This window comes from Dasypus novemcinctus, chromosome 5 (assembly GCF_030445035.2).
Source record: "Dasypus novemcinctus isolate mDasNov1 chromosome 5, mDasNov1.1.hap2, whole genome shotgun sequence".
Lineage (NCBI taxonomy): Eukaryota > Metazoa > Chordata > Mammalia > Cingulata > Dasypodidae > Dasypus > Dasypus novemcinctus.
Window position 1 is genome coordinate 90,568,725 of NC_080677.1, and position 20,718 is coordinate 90,589,442.

General features: G+C 33.4%; 1 protein-coding gene across 28 annotated transcripts in view; it reads left to right on the plus strand.

Moving 5' to 3' along the window:
* The window catches only part of FOXP2 (forkhead box P2), a 612,807-nt gene that overhangs the window by 455,213 nt on the left and 136,876 nt on the right, over positions 1–20,718 (plus strand). For 6 of the 28 annotated variants that reach the window (XM_071215243.1, XM_071215240.1, XM_071215241.1 and 3 more), the window contains one exon: positions 2,889–2,946. The exons of the other annotated variants lie outside the window; for them this stretch is intronic. The gene's annotated coding sequence lies outside the window, so the exon portion shown is untranslated. The remainder of the gene's footprint in view (positions 1–2,888; positions 2,947–20,718) is intronic. 28 annotated transcript variants of the gene reach the window in all.

Sequence of the window (20,718 nt, forward strand, 5' to 3'; positions counted from 1 at the left end):
AAAACATTTCTAGGATGTATATAAAAAAATGTTAGGAAGGTAAAATCTGGAATTGCATAAAACATCTCGCCAAATATTTATCATGTCTATTGAACAATAAACAATGCTTTTTCCTGCATCATGTGTTACATCCATATCTAGTAAATCAAGCTTAATTTTTTTCATAAAGGCACAAACATCTTTCTTGTCACTTTGTTTTAACAAAAACTGCTGATTTTTAAAAAATTTCTTCATGGCCTAGCGTCTGTTTTCATTTTCAGTTGTACACCAGGTGTTAGAAACTTAAGTCTTACAGGAAGACTTTTGGAAGCTTAGTTTGTGTGACAGAGGCTACTAATGTATACAATCCAGAAACTACTTACTATTTAAAAAACTGGATTAAGTTATGGTCCCTAACAAAAATAAGATGAGAATAAATTTCCTTGGGAACAAACCCATTTGTGGGGAGCAAAGGAAGTTGGGGATAGGAGGTACGTTTTAATAGCCATGATTGCAAATGAAACCGTTATTGAATCAGTCTAAGATTTAATTTTCTTCTTTTGTAAAATAAATTTTGCATGCTTTTGTCTTAACTTAATCAATAACTTCCTAGTGACACATTTTCTTCACTATCATATTTTCCCCAAGTAATAACAGTGTAGTATTTTGAGTTATCTAATAGCATGAGAGCCCCTCCATTCATTTATAAGACAGAGAAAAATTTACATAGAAGTCACAGAAGATAGCAAATGGAATGTTTATGGTCACTGTGGCTTCAGAGCAGAGATTTTGCTTTCATTTTTGGTATAGAATAGGAGGTTTATGTGCTGGCAATAAACGCCAAAGGTAAAAAAGAGGTTATTGTTTCAAATACCTGAAAAACAATACATGTTCTGCTAATTCTATTTTATCATGTCTCTTGACAAAATAGAGGAATTCATAGTTTCTCCTTCTTCTCCATAGCCTCGTCCAGTAGAAATTTCTTAATTGGTGTTTACTAACCTACCTCTAGAAAGAATGGCTATGCTTCAGTTTTTCCACTTTCTATTTGTTGTTGTTGCAATGGAAAGCAAGTTTTGCCTTTGTTTAATTAAATATACATAACTTTTCTTGGAAAAAACACACACACATATATATGAGGCTATTGATGGCTCTACAATGAGGAATTGTTACTTCGGTACCAATTGTTCAATAAATAAAAATTTGAGCAGTCCAAATTTTGGTATTTTATCGTGAAATGTTAAACAGCTTATAACTTTTTACAATTTCAGTTGCTGACCATTGCTATGACTTTCATTGTGTCCCTATATTCAGGGTTTTGTGATGCGTAGTAATCTGAATATATCTCCAGTATGGATTATAAAACTGTATTACGTTATTATTATTTTTGTAATTTTAATGGGTTCCTCATGCGAAGATATCATAGGAATAAGAGGTTTGTTTTAATGAATGAGGACTTAGAAATTCTGAATGAAGACTTACTTGTTCATCAGAATAACTGCAATTAACATGATATAAGCCTACATTTTTAGTATTCCATATACTTGATAAGCCTAGCAACTGGAGACTTGCTGGGATTATATTAGAAATCTAATAAAAATCTGATAGCATTTTATACAAGCTTACACACATCTATTTTCAAATGGGGATATTAGTTAATACTTATGATTTTATCTGTATTTACTTCTTACTGTGAGTTACACTATTTTTCACTTAGGTTAAAGAAAAGCATAGACTATTATCATTAGAAGTTAAACCATTTGATATGAAATTAACATTTAAAAATGTTTTTTACATGATTCTTTCCTAGTCTAGTTCTTTTTCTACTAAAAGTTTAACTGACATTTATAATAGTGTTGGTATAGTTTATAAAAATTCTGAAAGATGATTGAGAAAGTTTCAAAATCTCCCTTGGGGATAGGAATTTGCTATTAATAGATCATGATGGTTCTCATTATATCAGACATACCATATCTGTAGAGAACCAAAAGATATTTTACGTATCTTTCATTTAAAATATAGTTTTGATGGAGAACTACTTAATAAAATTAGAAAGAAGATACGCATTTAAAAAAATGTTTTGATGGCTCTAGTCACAAGAACAATACTCAGTTGTTTGTTACATTCACCTGATTTCTTTAAAATTTTCAAGGTGATAACCAGATCTGAAGTGTGATATGGTCCATTCTGTTTCTAGCAGACTAGTATTCATCTGCTATTATGTTTTCATTTACATTTTCCAGGTTTTTGTGCTGCAAATGGCATAGATATTAGCATGTCTTATGCAAACAAGAAAGAAAAAACATCACATCTGACAAGCTTGCGTACCAATTGTGTAGTGATTTCACTTTCATGAATAGATATGTGAATATATGTATTTGAAACATGTTTGCATATTCTATTCATTACATGAAACAGCAATGTATAAGTCCAATCAGTAGGTACATTGATTAATGACATATTAAGGGATAATATATAAAGATGATGATGCAAGTGGGAGCTGATATTAACCTAAACATTACCAGATGTTTCTTCTTTACTATCTGACTGTGTACCCAGAAAAACATAACATAATAATAGAAGCTGAAGATGGCCCCTCACTTTAATTTGTTTTATGTATTCATATTTACTCTTAGCCTTTCTTAGACTTGATATACCCATAGTAATTCAAGTTGAGGAAACTTAACCAAAAAGAATATGTAATGGTTTCAATTTCATGAAACTTTCCAGATTACAAAGAGTAAATTACAACATACATGCACGTGTGCGCACACACACACTTCCATAATCCGTAATTTTATATTTATATTTTGTAAAATACATTATCAATTTTCTAGCCTATGACAAATCTACTTAATTTAGTTTAGGTGTGAAAATTGGTGGCATTATTGTTCTTGTTACATTTACAGCCATGAGACAGACTTGTGGTTCTTCAACACCTGTGCAGAGCAGAGACGTAAATTTAAGGTAAATGCCATTGCTTTGCTATATTAGATGAATATTAGTATATAGCACTGTCATCACTTCCTTCATTGTAGGTTAATATCTAATATAAGGTTCTCTTTTCTATAGGTAATTAAAATTAATTTTTTTGTTATTGTCTTAAAAAGTTCATGAATGGAGTAGTAAAAACGCAAAAGTGAATTAAAATTGGGGGTTTTATTCTGATTCTGCCACAAACTAGTTATATGTTTGAGGAAGTGACGAACATTTTTAAAATGAAGGCATTGAGGTAACTGATGGACAAGATCTAACATTCTGTGGTTAAAGATATATTTTGTGTTTTTGAAGTCAGTGATAGGTATCTTTAGCTTACATTTTTAGGATTAGCTTGTATATTAATCTATGAGTTAAAGATTATTTTTGCTTGTTTTCAGTACTAAGTTTTCAGTACTTTTTTTTAGCATGCCAAAGGATTTAATCCCATATACATCAATACCATTGTACAAATACTTTGTACAATATCTAAAGAAGCTTTGTTTTGCTTAATGCCTTGAAATAATTTTATAAATTGCTTTTAGGAGAAATGAAAGTTACATGTAGAAGTATTTTACCTGTGTATTTACTTTAATAATACACATGAAAATATACTAATATAATGCTATTTAACAACATTTCTAATCTCTTATGACATAATGTTAAAATTTGGTTAGCAGACAAAACCAGAATTTTGTCTGTAGTAAACTAATCAGCAATTCTAAAATTTTATATTATATGAAAATAATCAAGAATAATGTAAAAAATATAAACAGTAAACTATTGTGGGATATAGAATTGGACATTACAAAATATGTTTTAAGCAATAATAAAATTCCTTTTATGCAGTGATAAATTGAATATTTCCTTTCAACAATATCTAGTATGTACACATTAGAGAGCTGCTAAAATGCATTTTGTTCCAAATACTTAAAAGCAGCACTACCAGAAATTTAAAACATAGATTTGATTAACCATTTATTGTGCCACAGAAAATTGAGAGTTTTTAAAAAAGTATTCTTTGCTCTTTATTTTTTCTATGCATGAAAAAAAAAACCAGTAAGTCTAATACACTGTTTCTAAGCCGTCTTAATACATTTGATTTCTTAGCCACCAAAAAAGAAGAGCTTAATTTTTAAAGCTATTGACAAGGATAGATTATGACTTGTGTGGTCCTGATTTTCCCATTCCAATGGAGAAAATTTCTTAAAAGGCAGCATGAAATGAGCAAATTTAAAAGAATGTTATAGAATATAATTTTTCTTAAAATATGATGCTGCCACCTGTGATCAGCTGCTAAGAATACTTACATAGAATACTTGCATATGATTTTTGCTCATGGCATGTAGGAGAAAGAACCCTTTGGGTCTGAAATCTGCCTTTGACCTTAATTAGTAGGACTCTGAGTAGAGTAACTTGATCTCTTGGAGCCAATTTTCTCAACTCTAAAATGGAAAAAAGTTTGCCCATCTTGTAAGATCGAGGTAAAGATTTTTAAAAGTGCTGTATAAAGTACCTAGTATAAATCCTTGCACTTGTAATGAATTAATAAATTATTGCCATTATGATAGGCTCTAGGAAATTGATATTTAATCCATGATTATGATAAATATTCTATAATATGGTTCCGTTTATGTCACAATTTCCAGCTACCCCAATGATGTGAAGCATGCCTATATTATAAAGAAAGCAACAGTGACTGTTTCAGGGACTACTAGAATACCTTACCCTGCTATGTTCTCCTGTGACATGTGTACTGCATGCTCAACACACATGAACTTACATTTTTTGTCTGGTCCAACTAAATTGTAAGCTTTAAAGCAGCAGGGACTATGAATATACCACTGATCTGCATGGTCTAGACAGTGTCTAGTGAATAGTAGTGTTCAATAAGTACTTGTTCAAACAATGAATGTGGAAGAGATTGTGCTGAGAACAAAGCAAGAGGAGTTATGGCAAAAAAGAGAACACTCTTCATTCTATTAGTGTAAATTGAGTGATTATTTGTCATATGTAATATAATGCAGAGAACTGAAGAAAAGTCCTTAGTGACATAACTAGTTGAAGAGATGGTAAGACTTGGACACAAATAAATACATTTCAGGCTATAATGGATGAGGTATGGGAGTGGGAATGGGAATGGCAGAAAGTGGACTATGCATTTAAAAGGATCTCAGAGGGATCAGTTTAGAGAAGGGAACATCTATCCTGGGTTTAAGGAAAGGGAGTTTGGTACAGAAAGCAAAGGGTATTTTTGATGAATCTTTTTAAAGGTATCATCATTGATGTAGAGGTATAAAATTGAGAGTCTAATTAAGCAAGTGTAAGTAGTTTGTTTTGACCAGCACAGAGGTTTTATATGAAACAAAATGTATTGGAGGGGCTGGTCATATACATTATTGATTGTGGAGAACCTGAAATGCCAAGCTAATGAATCTGTACTTTAAGGTTTAGGCATTGGAGGCTATTAAAAGTTTTTGATAAGGAAGTAATATGATTAAAGCAGTGTTTTTGAAGGTCTGTTTAGCAATATTGCATTTGGAGGATGTGTGGGGAGGAAGGAAGTTGTGAGGATTCTGGAATAAGGATAATCCTTAAGAGACCATTTAGATAGGCATGATTATGAAATGAGGTTTAGACGTGTTCAGTTCCAGATCATAGCAAGACAACTTAGTAGAAATAGTGAGCCTTTAGAAAATTAGCAACAGAGCTTGACAGAAGGGTCAAGACAAGAGACAAATATGTGTCAAATAATCCAGAAATGAGAGATGTAACCAGGAAAATAGAGATTTGTGAAAAAGATAACTTACAAAGAGGAGCTCAGTATCATCCACATTTTTTTCGAAGCAAGAACAAAATGAAATAGAAGAAAAAAGAGCGAATAAAGCAATCAATGTAGCTTTTAATCAAGGAATGTCAAGGAAAGGTAGAATTCTTAAAAGATGTGACTTGCCATCCAAATCAAGCAATGTCCATGAAAATGAACAATTTCATACATAAACACTGTTTAATTGGACTGCAATATTGATCTTTAATTCCTCTTCTTCTTAACTATTCACCAGAAATTCTTAAGAATCTACAATACTAAAGTGATCAGTACTGAATGGAAAAGTGCTATTTTAGCATGAATGTTAAATAGAAAATGGAGAATTAGTAAATGTTCTTTGCTTCTCACATTGCTGTGAGTGTACAGTTATAAAAGCAAATGTATACTGTAAATATAATACAGGTTTCCCATAAATTAAATATGGTAGAAAACTGCTTTCAGGAGGTCAAATTTTCTGTTTTCTTAACTACTCAAGCACTGGCTTCTTTCTGTAATCCATTAGGATTTTAAATATCTATTCCCTTGACTTCACTGCCTTAACTAAAGTGAAAGTAAAAATGAAATAGAACATTAATATTGTTATGGGAGCTCTCTATAGGATTTAAGACTTAGGCTGTGAATTTTATCTTAAGATGTTTAGAGGTGCTGTACAAGCTAAATTGAATGACAAAATGAAGAACGGTGTTAGTACATGATTAAAGACAAAAAGTTAAATTATATTGAAATTCACTTATACTTAAGATTCTCTGTGCTTCCTCTGTGAAGTCTATTAATATTTTTCCATCATCCTGCATTCTACATTTCTACTTGGTTTTTCTTAAAAACTACTTTCATCTTTTCTACTGTACTCTTTCTTCCTTTATTATTCTCCCCATTTCTTCTCTCATCATATAATCTCATCCATTTTACTTTATCTTCCTCTTTCCCACATTAAGAAAGGGGTAACTTTAAATACGTATAGCTATTTAATTCTATCTTGGAACCTAAAAGATATTCTAATGTATCATTTCACTAACAAAATAATGAAACTATATTACTTCTTACAATTCAGTATCTGATATTTAGTCTTTATCTTGCTCTGAGAATAGTTTCGTTCAGGTTCTTTCAGGTTGTGGTATTAGTGTGTAAGCAACTTTACTCTTGCATATCTCAACTATTTAGAAGGACCTAGAACACTGAAGCATTTCATTTAGTGGTAGAAATCTTCTCTAATGGCATTTTTTAGTGGTCCTTTAAGTCATCATTGGGATTGTTTCATTGAGCCTTAAACCTTTTCATCAGATTTCCCAGAAAGACCTTTAAGAAATGAATAATCATTCCTTAGAATTGCTTGGGGTGGTTGTAGTAAAGGACCAGTTTATCCAAGCTGATTTTAAATTGTTCCAATTATGAGATTTTTCTGTTGACCGATTTTAGTAAAACTGAATTTGGAAGCACAGCATTTGAAAAGGACAGACAAAAGTGTAATGAATTGTTCTTTCAAAAATATTTGTCACCGTGCCTTAATATGAAATCATATAGTTCAGTTGTAAGAATCTAATGTGATTTTAAGTTGAATTATGGTTGTCCACTAAGTTACTTTTCCCAGAGGTGCATAATAACTGCTAGCAAATTACTATCGTATAGTAGATGTTTTTAATGTAAAGTATGTTCTCTGAGACTCGTAAGAACTCATTTTAGTAGATTCTTGATGTTCAGAAGTTATGTATCCTGCAATCTTTAGGAAACCTCAATTTCAAGAAATTCCCATTTCAAGAATATGGAAAGGCTTCTTCCATATACTATCTTTCTTCCAAATTAAAATAGAGTTGTCTTGGGCAGAGTTTTACACAAGCTAAGTAACTTTCCAACTTTCAATAAAACTTACCTCTTGCTTAATGTACTTTTTTTTTTAAGAAACAATTTTCCGTGTCTCAGGAGAGAGGCCAAGCAGGGAATAACAAAGCTCTATTAGGTTATGTGCATGGGAAGTCAGCACTCTAAAGTCTAGAGCAGCCTCCCAGCACGTTTGAATCAGTTTTATGCTGCTAAGAGTTACACAGGTGTAATGTCTTGGAACTTTGGGACTTTTTGCAAATAATCCAGTCTTCAACATCTGTGAAATTTAAGGTACCACTCTTCTAGATCTTACAATTTGGCACTTATGAGGAAAATCCAAAATGAACAATCAAGTTCCCCTTACTTTCATGGGTGATATTTTATTTGAAGAATTGAGAGAGGCTCCATATCTTAATATTGGCCTTCTTCTTGAATGCAAATCTCAATTTGCATTAATAAATTACAGGGAGATTTCCTTCAGAGTAGAAGTTGCATGGGGGAAGACAAGGTCTTAGGAATGAAGAATCCCCAAACCTCATTCAGTAGGAGAGTGGAGGCTTTCTTTTAATAACCACCAGGTTTTGATTGGTTTGGCTCAGGAATTCTGACTTTAGAATTTTATTCCTCAAATTAGAAACCCTCAGTCTACGTTCTGTTTACAGTTATAGGTATTGAAGAACATCCAGTGTGGCTGTAAGTACTTAGGGGCTATTTAATAAAAGGTTTCATTGTTTGATCATGCCTAATTTTATAGTTTCATCAATATATACATAGAACTTATAGTGCCTAGTGTTTAAGCACTTTGATAACAAAAAATAGACAGAAAATTCCTTTCCACAATTTACAAATTCCTACACTTCTGTTGCTAACACTTGTGTGCTGTAAAAGCTGCCACCTTGCTTCTTCACTTAGTGTTTCCACATGTTTTCAAGTGACAAACCAAGGAACACATTGAACATTGTGATGTGCTGATATCTGGAAAATCTGTTATCTCATGGAAAGGCCATGGCATGTTCTTTAATAGAAAGTCTTTATAAAAACAAAATCAATACAAAGAATAAAACCATTCACTCCATATTCCACCTACTTCTCATAGAGCCTAGTATGTAATAGACATTTAAAATATTAATTAATGATTAAAATATTACTAAAGTTTTAGTTTCTCACAAACTCGGATATCATTTGTTTTCCATTTATTTTGGAAGAATTTATTTCCCTTAATCAGCGTCACCACTCATTCTCTTCTTATCTTGTTAAAGATTGCTTGCTAAAGTTCTCAGTATATGCCCACTATGCTCCATTGGCCTTCATTTAGATCAGGGGTTCTTTACAAGGAATCTGTGAGCTTGAATTGAAATTTTAAAAAAACAACATTATTCTTGTGGGAACAAGATTATATATTAAATTATGGGTGATTATTTATTAAATTATACACAGTATAGTGTGGGCTTAGTAAGGGGTCCATGGTTTGTACTTGAGTGGCAAAGAGGCCTGTGGAACAAAAAAGGTTAAGAAGCCCAGCTTTAGATATTAGAAACCTTTTGAAAATAGTGCCTGCTTCAGTGGCCTCTGATCTCTCTGTCCACCACCTGCTTTTTACATCTTATAGGAGCAGCAATAGTTCCTCTAGCATTGCTTTATGTCTCCACACAGATTTTGCCTTCCTTTTTTCTCAAAACTACTCTATGATGTTTCCTCTGATATGCCCCAACACTTAGCATGAGGAATTAATTTATTCCCTTCTATATATTACTTCTATATCTTGTAAACACTTCTATTATTGTTTGTACATATTAAATAATAATTTCTGCAAGCTCCTTGAGAACTAGGACCATGTCTTATTTTTCTTCATATTTCCAGAGTTTGACACATAGTAGGAACTGCATAAGTGTGTGATATCTGCAGACCAAAACAGTATGAAACACTATCAAGTGCCTCCTTTAGCCTAGTCTCCAGGTGTGTGTTTCCAGTTACCTACTGGGGCATCGCAACCTGGATCAACATGTTTCAAACCAAAGTTATTTACCTCTCCCAACCCTTATCCAAGGTTTTCATCACCTTTTCCTGATCCAATTCTACAGTCTTTACCTATAAACCCCTCTAATCTGATGGTGTTGTGTTCCTCTGCTCTAAGAACGTGAAAAATTAACCTGTTCTTCATCCTCTCAGCCTGGCACAAAAACCTTTTTTCTAGACTGGTTCTATGCATTATCATATACTTGATACATTATAGCCATGAATTGCTCCTTGCTGCTTGCTTTTCACTTATTCATGAATTCATTCACAAATGTTTATAGATTGTTGACTTTTATTTGCCTTTGTTCCTCTATTTTCCATCTTGTTTAGGACATTCCCACTATCCCTTACCTAGTTGCCAAACCCCTACTTCAAGGCCCTACCCCTTGGGTCTTTTCTCACTCTTCAAAAAGAAATAATTTCTCACACATATGTATTTTCAGGATATATACCTTTATTTTCTTACATGTATTAGTTACAAAGTTGCTTTATACCATATTTTATTATAGATATTTCCCTACTTCTCTAGTTTAGTCTCAAACTCTAAACCCTTGGAGGTCGGAGATGCATTTTTTTCATGTTTGTAATCTCATCCTCTAACACAGTGCCAAGCACATTGTAAATGCTAAATAAATCTTTGCCAAAATGAATCGAATTCTGCAAATTGATTTTCTCTTTCTTCAGAATAAGTCCAACCTATTCTATTCAACCTGATGAAACAAATAGAGTGTTTATCAGCTTCTCTGCTTTTTGTAGGGAAAAAAACTTATAGGCAGACATGAATATCATTAAAAGACATGGTTCAGATCATATTCCCCATCCCTTCCCTTATTACTAATATATCTTGTCTTTGCTATAATTTGGCAATTTGTTTAAGAAATCATACTTCTACTGATTCCTTTCCCTGGTCAGATAGCGTGTAATATAATTATTTAATAATAAAAATTGATTTTCTTCTTTTATTCTTACCCAAATTTTTCTTCTCTGATTCTATCATATAGTTTATGAGTTTTATAAACATATGAATAATTTACTTACAGTATGCCCTTTACCTCCTACCTAGTCCATTTCTTTTGAACAAGAAATACTGTGTCAGTACTCTCTACTAGTCATGCTTCTAACCCCACCAAGTTTCAATGATACTTTAAGTAGGAAACTGGAAGAAGTCCGCTTAATAAAATAATCTTGGAAATATACAAGATTACACATGAGGCATGATGATTTCTTAAATATTATCAAGAAACTGTACTTTCTAAATGATTTATTGGTACACAATTTTGATGAGGTTATTAAAGCTGTTACTTTAACCATGTAAATTTTTGATGCATTCACTCTATTGCTTTCTGAATTTACTATGGGGTTTGTCAGCTTCCCTGTTTAGAAATATAGATTTATTTTCTCATGAAACATGAGGCAGGCAGTCTGGAGCAAGTTCAGCTGTTTAAGGATGATGCAAAGGACCAAACTTCCTCTGGCTTCCTGCTCTGACCCTCTTTAGCTTTTAACTTCATGGTCACAAGATGACTGTCCCTCCTTTAGGCACCATGTCCATGTTTCAGACAGGAAGTAGGACAAGGCAAAGAGATAAAAGCAAAATACACATAAGCGTATGCCAGCTGAATCTGCCCCTTTAAAAGCTTTCTCAGAAGCCCTACAAAGTTGTTTCTGCCTCAGCTCCGTGGTCCAAAAGGTATCACATGACCATCCATCACTTCAACTGAATAGCTGAAGCTGTTTATGTTTAACCAGGCATTTTGTCACTCTGAACGAAGTTAAGATCCTTTTGGTAAAGAAGACGGGAGGCATAAATTTTGGGAATAGGCAACAAACAGGGTCTGTGACCAAAAGTTTACCATAGCTATTATTACTGACTCAATTCATGGGGTATTTGGAAGATATGGGAAGTTATTTTACGACTTGAGATACTTCAGTGACCAGAATTTTGACATTTTTGGTTTTGCTTTTTTCTTTTAGGAAACTTTAGAAATGATATTGATATGATATTGATTGAAATGAAATGAAATGAAATGAAATGAAATTTCACTGAGGTATATATAGGGTTTAAATCCAAGTTTTGATTTTTAAATTATTACTAAGATGTTATTAGAAATTTCAGGACTAGGTAAAATGCAATGTGATGTAAACTGAGTAGAAATGATTCTTCCTTCACAAAAACTTACACTGAAACTTGGCGGCAGTAGTCAGACACTCTGATGACATGTAGGGGGTAGTGAAACAAACATAGGCAAAGATGGTGGAAATAAAAAGGGAGTAAAGGAAGCTGAATTTTAAGCAAGTTAAAATTTAAAAAAAAAAGTTTTTCATTTGGCTGTTGCATATTAGGTTTGGTTATTACTGGAGAGCTTGATATTATGCTAACTTTCCTCCCAGTTGCGAAGATAAAAGACCTGTTTCATTCTTCTGTATTTCCTGCAGTAATCTATATTATAAGCTGTTATATTAGAAAAATAGTACTTTGTTGGGGCTTCTAGAAGAAGGCTCAAAGAAACCTCCCTCTCCCTCACTTTTACCCTCTACTAATACATACCAAGTTCCTGCTCTGTTCTAGGTTCCAGGTACTTGGCCCCTGTGATTGATCATTTTATCCCCACATTAAACCCCAGAAGTTGCTGGTTCTGTCTCTATTTTACCTATACAGAGAGCAAGAGCCAGAAATATTCAGTAACTTTCCCAAGGACCAGCATTGAAATTCAGTTCTATATTTGAAATAAATGTATCATTTTCTCAGGAATTCTCAGTTTGAGGGCAAGAAAGGAGTAGACAGGTAGGGAGGAATATCTGGTTCTGTGTGAAAGCTGTCTGTCTGGTTGAAGATTGCCTGGTTTGGAGAGAAGATCGGGACTTTACTTATGCCCATATGTGACCCAACCAAACCAGGGCTGGTCTTGTGCATATTTCCTATCATGTCCATCAGGACATCATGAGAGTTAAAATTAGTGATTGGTTTGGCTCTGAGATGCTTTCAATGTTTTATAACTTTTAATATTCTCACCTCCAGTAAGAGGTTCTGTACATTTCCCAGTAATTAATCAGAATGAAATTAAACTGAATTTAGTCCACATTCTTTTTAAAACTTGAGATTTATGGAAATAGTGTCATTGGATTTGTCTTTCAAATGAAGGAAATAGTATAATAAAATTTTATTCAAAGAATTTTTTGAATTTTTATTGAAAAAATTAGTGCATAGTAAAGTTTTAAAGCAAAATAGTCCACATAGCCATATTATTTTTTTCTCTGTTTATAGTAAAGTGATTTTCATAGGATTTTTCTAATATTTTTGTTACCTGCTCTTCCTGTATGTGATTTCTTTGTGGAGTTTATGTGGATTGTGACTTGTTTGTTTAATTTCCTTGATGTACTCACTAAGGAAATTAATTTTATTCTTAATATTCATTTGTAATAAGGCAAGTGTCATATCATCAGGCCAGGAAATGCAAACCCTGATACCTTACAAATTCAGACAAGTATATGGTGGATTGGGTGGAAGGCAGTAGGGAAGAGAGAGAACTATGTTGCACTTGAAAACTCATGCACTTTAAAGGTATTAATTTCTATATTTCTTTTTTTTTAATCTTCTAATTGTATACACACAAATTGCCCTCCTGCTGAATCTGGCCTTCAGGCCCAATTTTGCAACCCCATTGTTACATACTAGGATATTGAAATCTATCAATGAAATACAGAAACATACATACATATAGTACATATGACTCTTGGGTAGTTTCTGATTAGTGATTCATGAATCTCTCAAAATAGTGGAATTTGTTGGAGTCAATACGCATTACTCTCGTTTCTGATGGCACACTGAGAAATGGGTTACTCAATACTAAGACGTATTTAACCATTACTATACCATTAACTAACAATTTTATGCCAGTACAAACTGCTTTAAAAGAAATACCTCTTTACAACTAGCTGATCATGAGGAATCTTTCCTAAATGCCAAATTAGAAATGATTACTTAAGCTATTTAAGTAGACCAAATCATAGGTGGCTAATATATTTTCTTTTCTGTCTCACTTTTTTGCTTGCTATTCCATTCAAGTAGTTATTTGTTTAATGAAAGAGAGTTCATGAGTAATGTAGAAAAAAATTGAAAAGCCTACTCCACAGAAAATGAAACAAATGATTATAATTCTCTAGTGAAAAACTGCAAACTAAAAACAAAACAACAGTAAGATTTATAAAACTGGCTTACAATATTTCCATGTGTTAGAATTTATATCCTCAGTCAATCAATCCATGAAAGAAACATGCCTCAATGCCCTCAGTGTGTTAAGCACTTTGCAAGGCAGTCACCAGGTACCATAGGGGATTCAGAGTTGTTTCTATCCTCAGGGAATTGACAATCTGGCTAGATAAAAATTCAGGGTAATAACCATTCTTCTAAGCCATTTTAAACAAAACTCAGTGGTTTAAGGTGAAAAAACAAAACAAAAATACAACAACAAAAAACCCACCACTGCTTGGCAGTTATGGCTTTTTAGAGTTTTATCTGGAATAAATTGGGTTCCTCTTTTCTGTGTTTAGTGAATCAGCCATCACTTATAGATTAAGCAGAATGCGGTTTTCTTCATTTTTGTGCCTCTTGAGGCTTTGTTTATGGTTCTTTAAAGTTTGCTTAGGCCTGAGTTCCAGACTCTAAGAGGGCTATTGAAATGGGGGAACAAGTGAAAGAACAGTAAGAAATGTGATAGAGATTATTAAAGGGGAAATGGAGAGAGCTATCGCATGGGGGTCTATTCAGATTGTCTTAATTTCTTCACATTAAAAAAAATTATCATGCCAAGGGTGGTAGACATTTATTTTCTATCATTCCTGAGACTGAGGTAAGAGTAATAGGCTCTGTGTTTTAATAAGAGAAAAATCAGAGTACTTACAAGATGAACCTTTAGGTCAATGAGGCTTTTTGCATAGAATGTTCCATGAAAATGTTTCTAATGACTATTCTAGATTCTATTTTTCAATTTACCTTATTTTTAGTGATTATTAAAGTAATGCATGCTGGCAAAAATAATTAAGACAAAATTATGAGGAAATTGAAAGATTACCCAAATTCCAATCTCCCAGTAACCTTGTTAACACACACATTTGTGTTTTACATTGGAAATAATCTGCTTTTACATGTGGATCCATGTGGCATCATTCGATGCCTGTCCTGAAATTAATGCAATTTTATATTTTGTAGCTCTTTTTAAACTTAAGATTCACTTTTACAACATTGCCTAGTTTAGGACTATGGAAAAGCCTGAACATGAAATAAATCATCTGTCAGTATACCATTTTTGCTTTGTGATAAATCTAAAAGGTCAGACCTCAGCAATGTGGTATATGGGAAAAGCAGTGAATTCAAAGTCTGGGTCTACCACTTACTGACCAGCCAGTATAACCTTGGACAGGGCTGTTCAGTTGGTTAGCCTCATTTGCTTTTTCTGTCAACTGGGAACATTTGACTTTGACTCTAGCCTAAGTATAAAAGCCTTATTTTTAGCAAAACAATGTATTATTTCTGTACTTATGCTTACAAAAAATTAAACTTATTTCTGTGTTATATGCTAAAAGCTTTTAACTTTGACAATGAGTTACTTTTTCTCTTCATATATATAAAAATTATTTTTAAATTGGGAAATATGTGACTCATTTGTTGAGGTTAAAATATTTTGATACTCCAAGAAAAAGTGAAAATTTTTGTTAGGGCACATTCATTACATACAAATATAGTTTTCATTCCATTATGTTCCACATGCCCCATGACAAGCTGGCAAGCTTATCTGTTTAGAGTACTTTTCTGGGTGCTCAATTATATATCTAAGATTTTTTAATGAAGAAAAATAAAATAAGGAATATTTAGAAATACAATTATATAAAGGTCAGGACTATGAAAATTGCTTTTCTCACAATCACTATAACTTGGTTTTATTGCCTAAATTATATAGTAATAAAAATTATATTTATACTTCTAGAGCAACCAGTATTAGTTCTTGGTAAGAACTTGCAATATATTTATCTAAATAGAAAATAGTTCTCTTTTTTAGTCACTTTTGAAAGAGTGTTTTCTTAGTATGCTTGAAACTGTGAGTTGAAATATTTCAGACCTATGAAATGAAATTTTAAAAATCTTTGAAAATTTCTATTAATCAAAATCTTTGCACCTATTTATCATAACAGCTATTATTTTTTCAAATCAACATTTGTGAATTAATGGAAATAATATAGAATTAGGTCTAAATACTAGTGTCATAACACTGTTATAAGTGGTAAGAACTTGGGCAAATCACTAACGTCCTTGAGTCTGTTTTTTCTTCTGTGGTGAGAATTGCTAAATAATGTACATGAAATATAATATAAATGTAATCCATAATTAGCTTTTTTATTTTATCCTTCTAATATAATGTGAACTTTTGTAAAAATAAAATTTTGAAGGAAATACTGAGCTAAAATTTCAGTCATTGAACGTTTACCTCTTCAGGGGTCAACAGCATATACGTACACAGAACAGATCTACTTTGTGCTCCCATTCAGTATTGTGCATGTGCTCATTTTTTTTTTTTGGTGATACTGGGGACTGAACCCTTGAAGCTCTGACTTCATTTCCCATTCAGAATAGAAGATTAAAGGGAGACAATTTAAGTAACAGATCACATATTCTATAGCTACAATCTAGTTGAATATTTAAATACATGAAGTAGAAGAATACTTAAAAATAAACTGATTTCTTTTCTGATGGCTCTGGCTATATGTTTGAAAACACGCAGTGACAAACTGGGTCCCTTATAAAGTGAAAGTAAATTTTCTGCATTTTAATTTTGAAATGTGTTTGTTAAAATATAAAAGGAACATGGGTTTTCAAAAGAGAAGTAGTCAGAAGTTCGCCAGAATAACATATGTCACAAACTTATTTCCAGATGATCTTCAGAATTTCCTCTATTCTCTATTACATTTGCTATTGATTCTCTAATTACATTCTTTATTATTTTCTAGATATATTTTTATTTATTTTCTTTTAATCTTTTTCTATGCATAGAAGTACATGTTACTTAAAAAAAAATAACCCTAGAGATAAAATGAATACTACAATATGTAGATATCAGAGGAGGCCAAAAATGTAAAGAATGATATTATTGGAAATTATGCTTATTCTACAAATTAACACTAAAATTAGCCTTGCAATTATCAGATATGGCTTCTACTAAACTTTTATCAGTTTTTCTAAAGTCAAGAAACATTTAAAAAATAAAATACCTTCGAAAATGTAAGGTGCATTCATTGCTCTCTAGAACATCAATGTACCCATTCAGATTAGTGTGATGTGATTTGTCCTGCAGCTGCTTCAAATTAAGAACAGGTGTGGAAGACAGATTATGCAAATACTCATATTAATGTAATTGTCAAATTGGTGTGTTTACCATTGTGCTTTTAAAGAGTAGACTGTACTCCTATTTTAAATGTAAATTAGCTTCATTCTTGAGAGCAGTTATTGGGTAATGAAACTTGGTCCTGGCTTAGAAATGAATAATTTCTAATACAAAGTAACACACTTCTAAAATCTGACATTTTCTTTCCAGGTTAGCTCTTTCCTGTATAAAAATGATTCATATATATATATGTACATATTTAAACATGATAGTCTTGTGAAAGTATGAATTGATTCTGGCAATGGGCTACTATATTCTTTCTTTAATTTTAGTATGTAATGATTACTGTGGTAGCTTTTGATCTCCTTCCATCTTCTCTAATTTAGAACTCATCTCAGTTTTCCATCTTTATGGATCTAAACTCTCAAGAAATATATTTTTGGAGAAATTGTATTAACTTTATTTTAATAATTATTTTGCCTTACAGAATGTGGTTATCTTCTATTGTAATTTAATATTTAGAATATTTAACCATCTAAACATTTTAAACCACATTTTGAGCATATACACAGCAGTCTTTCATTTGTAGTTCATTATTTGTGTGAGGATTTTATTCTTGTCCAAAATCATAAAAGAGACTCCTCTGCCCGAAACAGGACAAAGGACTTTCTCTTAGTCCCTAGCTGGTCTCCCAAGTGCTTTAGTGACAAAGATGGAGGGCCATTATAATTTAAATGGATAAACTAGCGAAAAGGGGACCTGAGGACTAAACCAGAGATATTACAGAAGTCACATTAGTCATGTTCCTTTTGTTTGTTTGTTTGTTTTTGTTTGGTTTAGTTAATCCTTCTTTTTTCCTGTAACAAAGCAAAGATCCTGAAGCATTTATTATTTTACTTTGCTTTACTAGCATATCTTCAGAGTTTACTTTACATACTCAATACACATGTCAGTATGTATGCTTTGTCATTTCACAGAATAGAAAACTGAAGTGTAGAGAGGTTAAAATTCATTATCTGAGGTCATGTAGCTGGTCATTTGAACTGAGACGTGACTTCAAGTCAGTCTGATTCCAAATCCTATATTTTGTTTTGCTTTTAAATTTTTATTTATTTCTCAGCAACCCTTCATTATTTATACTTGGTGTGTCTGTTTGTCTTCTTCGTAACTTTAGGAGGCATTGGAACTGAACCTGGTACCTCCGATGTGGGAGGGAAGCACCTAATTGCTTAAGTCACCTCCGTTCCCTGCTTTTTGTCAGGTCTCTCATTATGTTTTTTCTTCTTGTGTCTCTTGTTGCATCATCTTGTTGCATCAGCTTGTCATGTCAGCTTGCTGTGCCTGCTTGCTGTCTTGCTTGTCTTCTTTAGGAGGCATAGGGAGCCTCTGGTCCCTGCTTTTTTGTGTCTGTAATTATGTTTTTCCTCTTGTGTCTCTTGTTGCATCATCTTGTTGTATTTGTATTAGCTTGCTCCACATCATGCCAGCTTACTGTGTTCTTTAGGAGGCACCAGGAACCAAACCACAGACCTCTCAGGTGGTCAGCAGGAGCCCAATTGCTTAAGCCACATCCGCTTCCCAAATCCTATGTTTTTGACCCTGCCATTAGCCACTGATGGTATAAAACCTCAAATTTTTAGTTTTGAAGGACAGTGTAAAAACAATATGGCTGATAAGATGTTAAATGCTAACTTCTTTTGGATGCCTTCCTTGCTTAGAATCCAAACTGCTTGTTTTGTTAAAATAAAGCACTAGTTCTTGAGGGAAGAGATGGGGGAGGCATGGGTCTCCTCCATGGGCAGGATCTCCGTCACCACTACTGTTACAAGATTCTACTGAAGTGAGTCTGACTTCATTTATTCCCTTGTCCATATACTCCATCTCTACCTCTTGGGAAGCATGGTTGAGACAACAGTGCGGTTTGCAAATATGTGGAATCTTTTGATTTGAAAGGAAAAGTGAGTGGCAGTGATGGACTTCTACTGGGAGTGTTCTTGGCATCAAAAGTGGTAAAAGTTATTTCATTGGAAAGAGTGCTATTTTTTAAACCATTGATACTCTTTCTCCAGGTATCCACTCTACCCTATATCCAATCAGGAAGGGGAAGAAATTGATAGGGACTAAATCATAATCAGCGATGCCAATAAGATAAGCTTCTATATGTGTAAGTTACAGTCTCTATTTGTCATTAAAGAGCTTATCATTTATCATTATTTGCAAGAATAGGGCTGCCACTGAGACCAACAGTGGATGAACAGTAGCTGATCCAAGGGCTGCTGCTGCTTCCTCTGCAGGGATCAGAAAGGGAATCGCCACATCCTCCAGTCTGCTCATATATTCCTGGGGGTGACCATGATCTCAGTTGCTCCCTGCTAAGGAGAGAAGCATACAGTAAAAGAGATGCTAGTACAGTCTTCATTTGGAAAAATGAATAATAAGGCACAGTGTTTTGTTCTGATACATAAAATATATAGTAGTGGCATCTTCATGCTTCCTTCATTGAATCAAATCCTAATCCCAAAATATATTTCCATTCAAAAGATCACTGAAAGGTAATTAAAAGCCTTTCCCAAGCCATAAACTTCAAGGATGGCCAAGGTTAGTACATCTATGTAAGCAAAATGCCCTATGTAAGTAAATGAACACATCATTTCTTTGTTACCATTCACTGCTTTTGATATTTCTGATTTAATTGGTGAAAGATGCATGCTGGAAGTACTTTCTTTCTTTTTTTTTTTTTAAGATTTATTTATTTATTTATTTCTCTCCCCTTCCCCCCCACCCCAGTTGTCTGTTCTGTGTCTATTTGCTGCGACTTCTTTGTCCGCTTCTGTTGTCAGCTGCACGGAAATCTGTGTTTCTTTTTGCTGCCGTCATCTTGTTGTATCCTTTCTCCGTGTGGGTGGTGCCATTCTTAGGCAGGCTGCACTTTCTTTGGCACTGGGCGGCTCTCCTTATGGGGCGCACTCCTTGCGCATGGGGCTCCCCTACACGGGGGACACCCCTGCGTGTCAGGGCACTCCTTGCGCGCATCAGCACTGCGCATGGGCCGGTTGCACATGGGTCAAGGAGGCCCAGGGTTTGAACCGCGGACCTCCCATGTGGTAGACCGACGCTCCACCCACTGGGCCAAGTCCGCTTCCCTGGAAGTACTTTCAATAAGAGTTTTTCAGTTCTAGTTTGGTGCTTAAAAGTATATCTCTATAAGACTATCAGATAAAGTAGGATTTCTATTAGGAAAAAATTAATGTTATCATAGATAACTTTTTTTTTGCTTTGAAAGGAAAAACCCTAATATAAGTTAAACACAACACAGTATATCCAACCTATTACTATGTTGCATATTAAATTGTTTTAACTTGTACTTGTTTCATAGTTGTTGTTTTTTTCAATACTTTAAATTAACATGTAAAATGTAATTTTTAAATTAAGCAGGGAAGATTTTTGCTTTATAAAATGTTAAATCCTTAGCACAAACCCTTGGATTTAACTCTATGTCCACACATTCTTGGGCAGTGAGTCAAGGTGGAAAATCTAAGGTTTATTCGGTGCTCTGTGTCTTGATTTCAAATATTCAGACTATAGACTTACTCAGAGATTGGAAGCTGGTTTAATATGTTATGCCAGCCATCCTGAAAGCCATTTCAATAGATTCTGTACCCTGGCATTTGTTTTAGAAATAATTGTATGCAAATGTAGTTTAACATCTGTACTATGTCCCTTAAT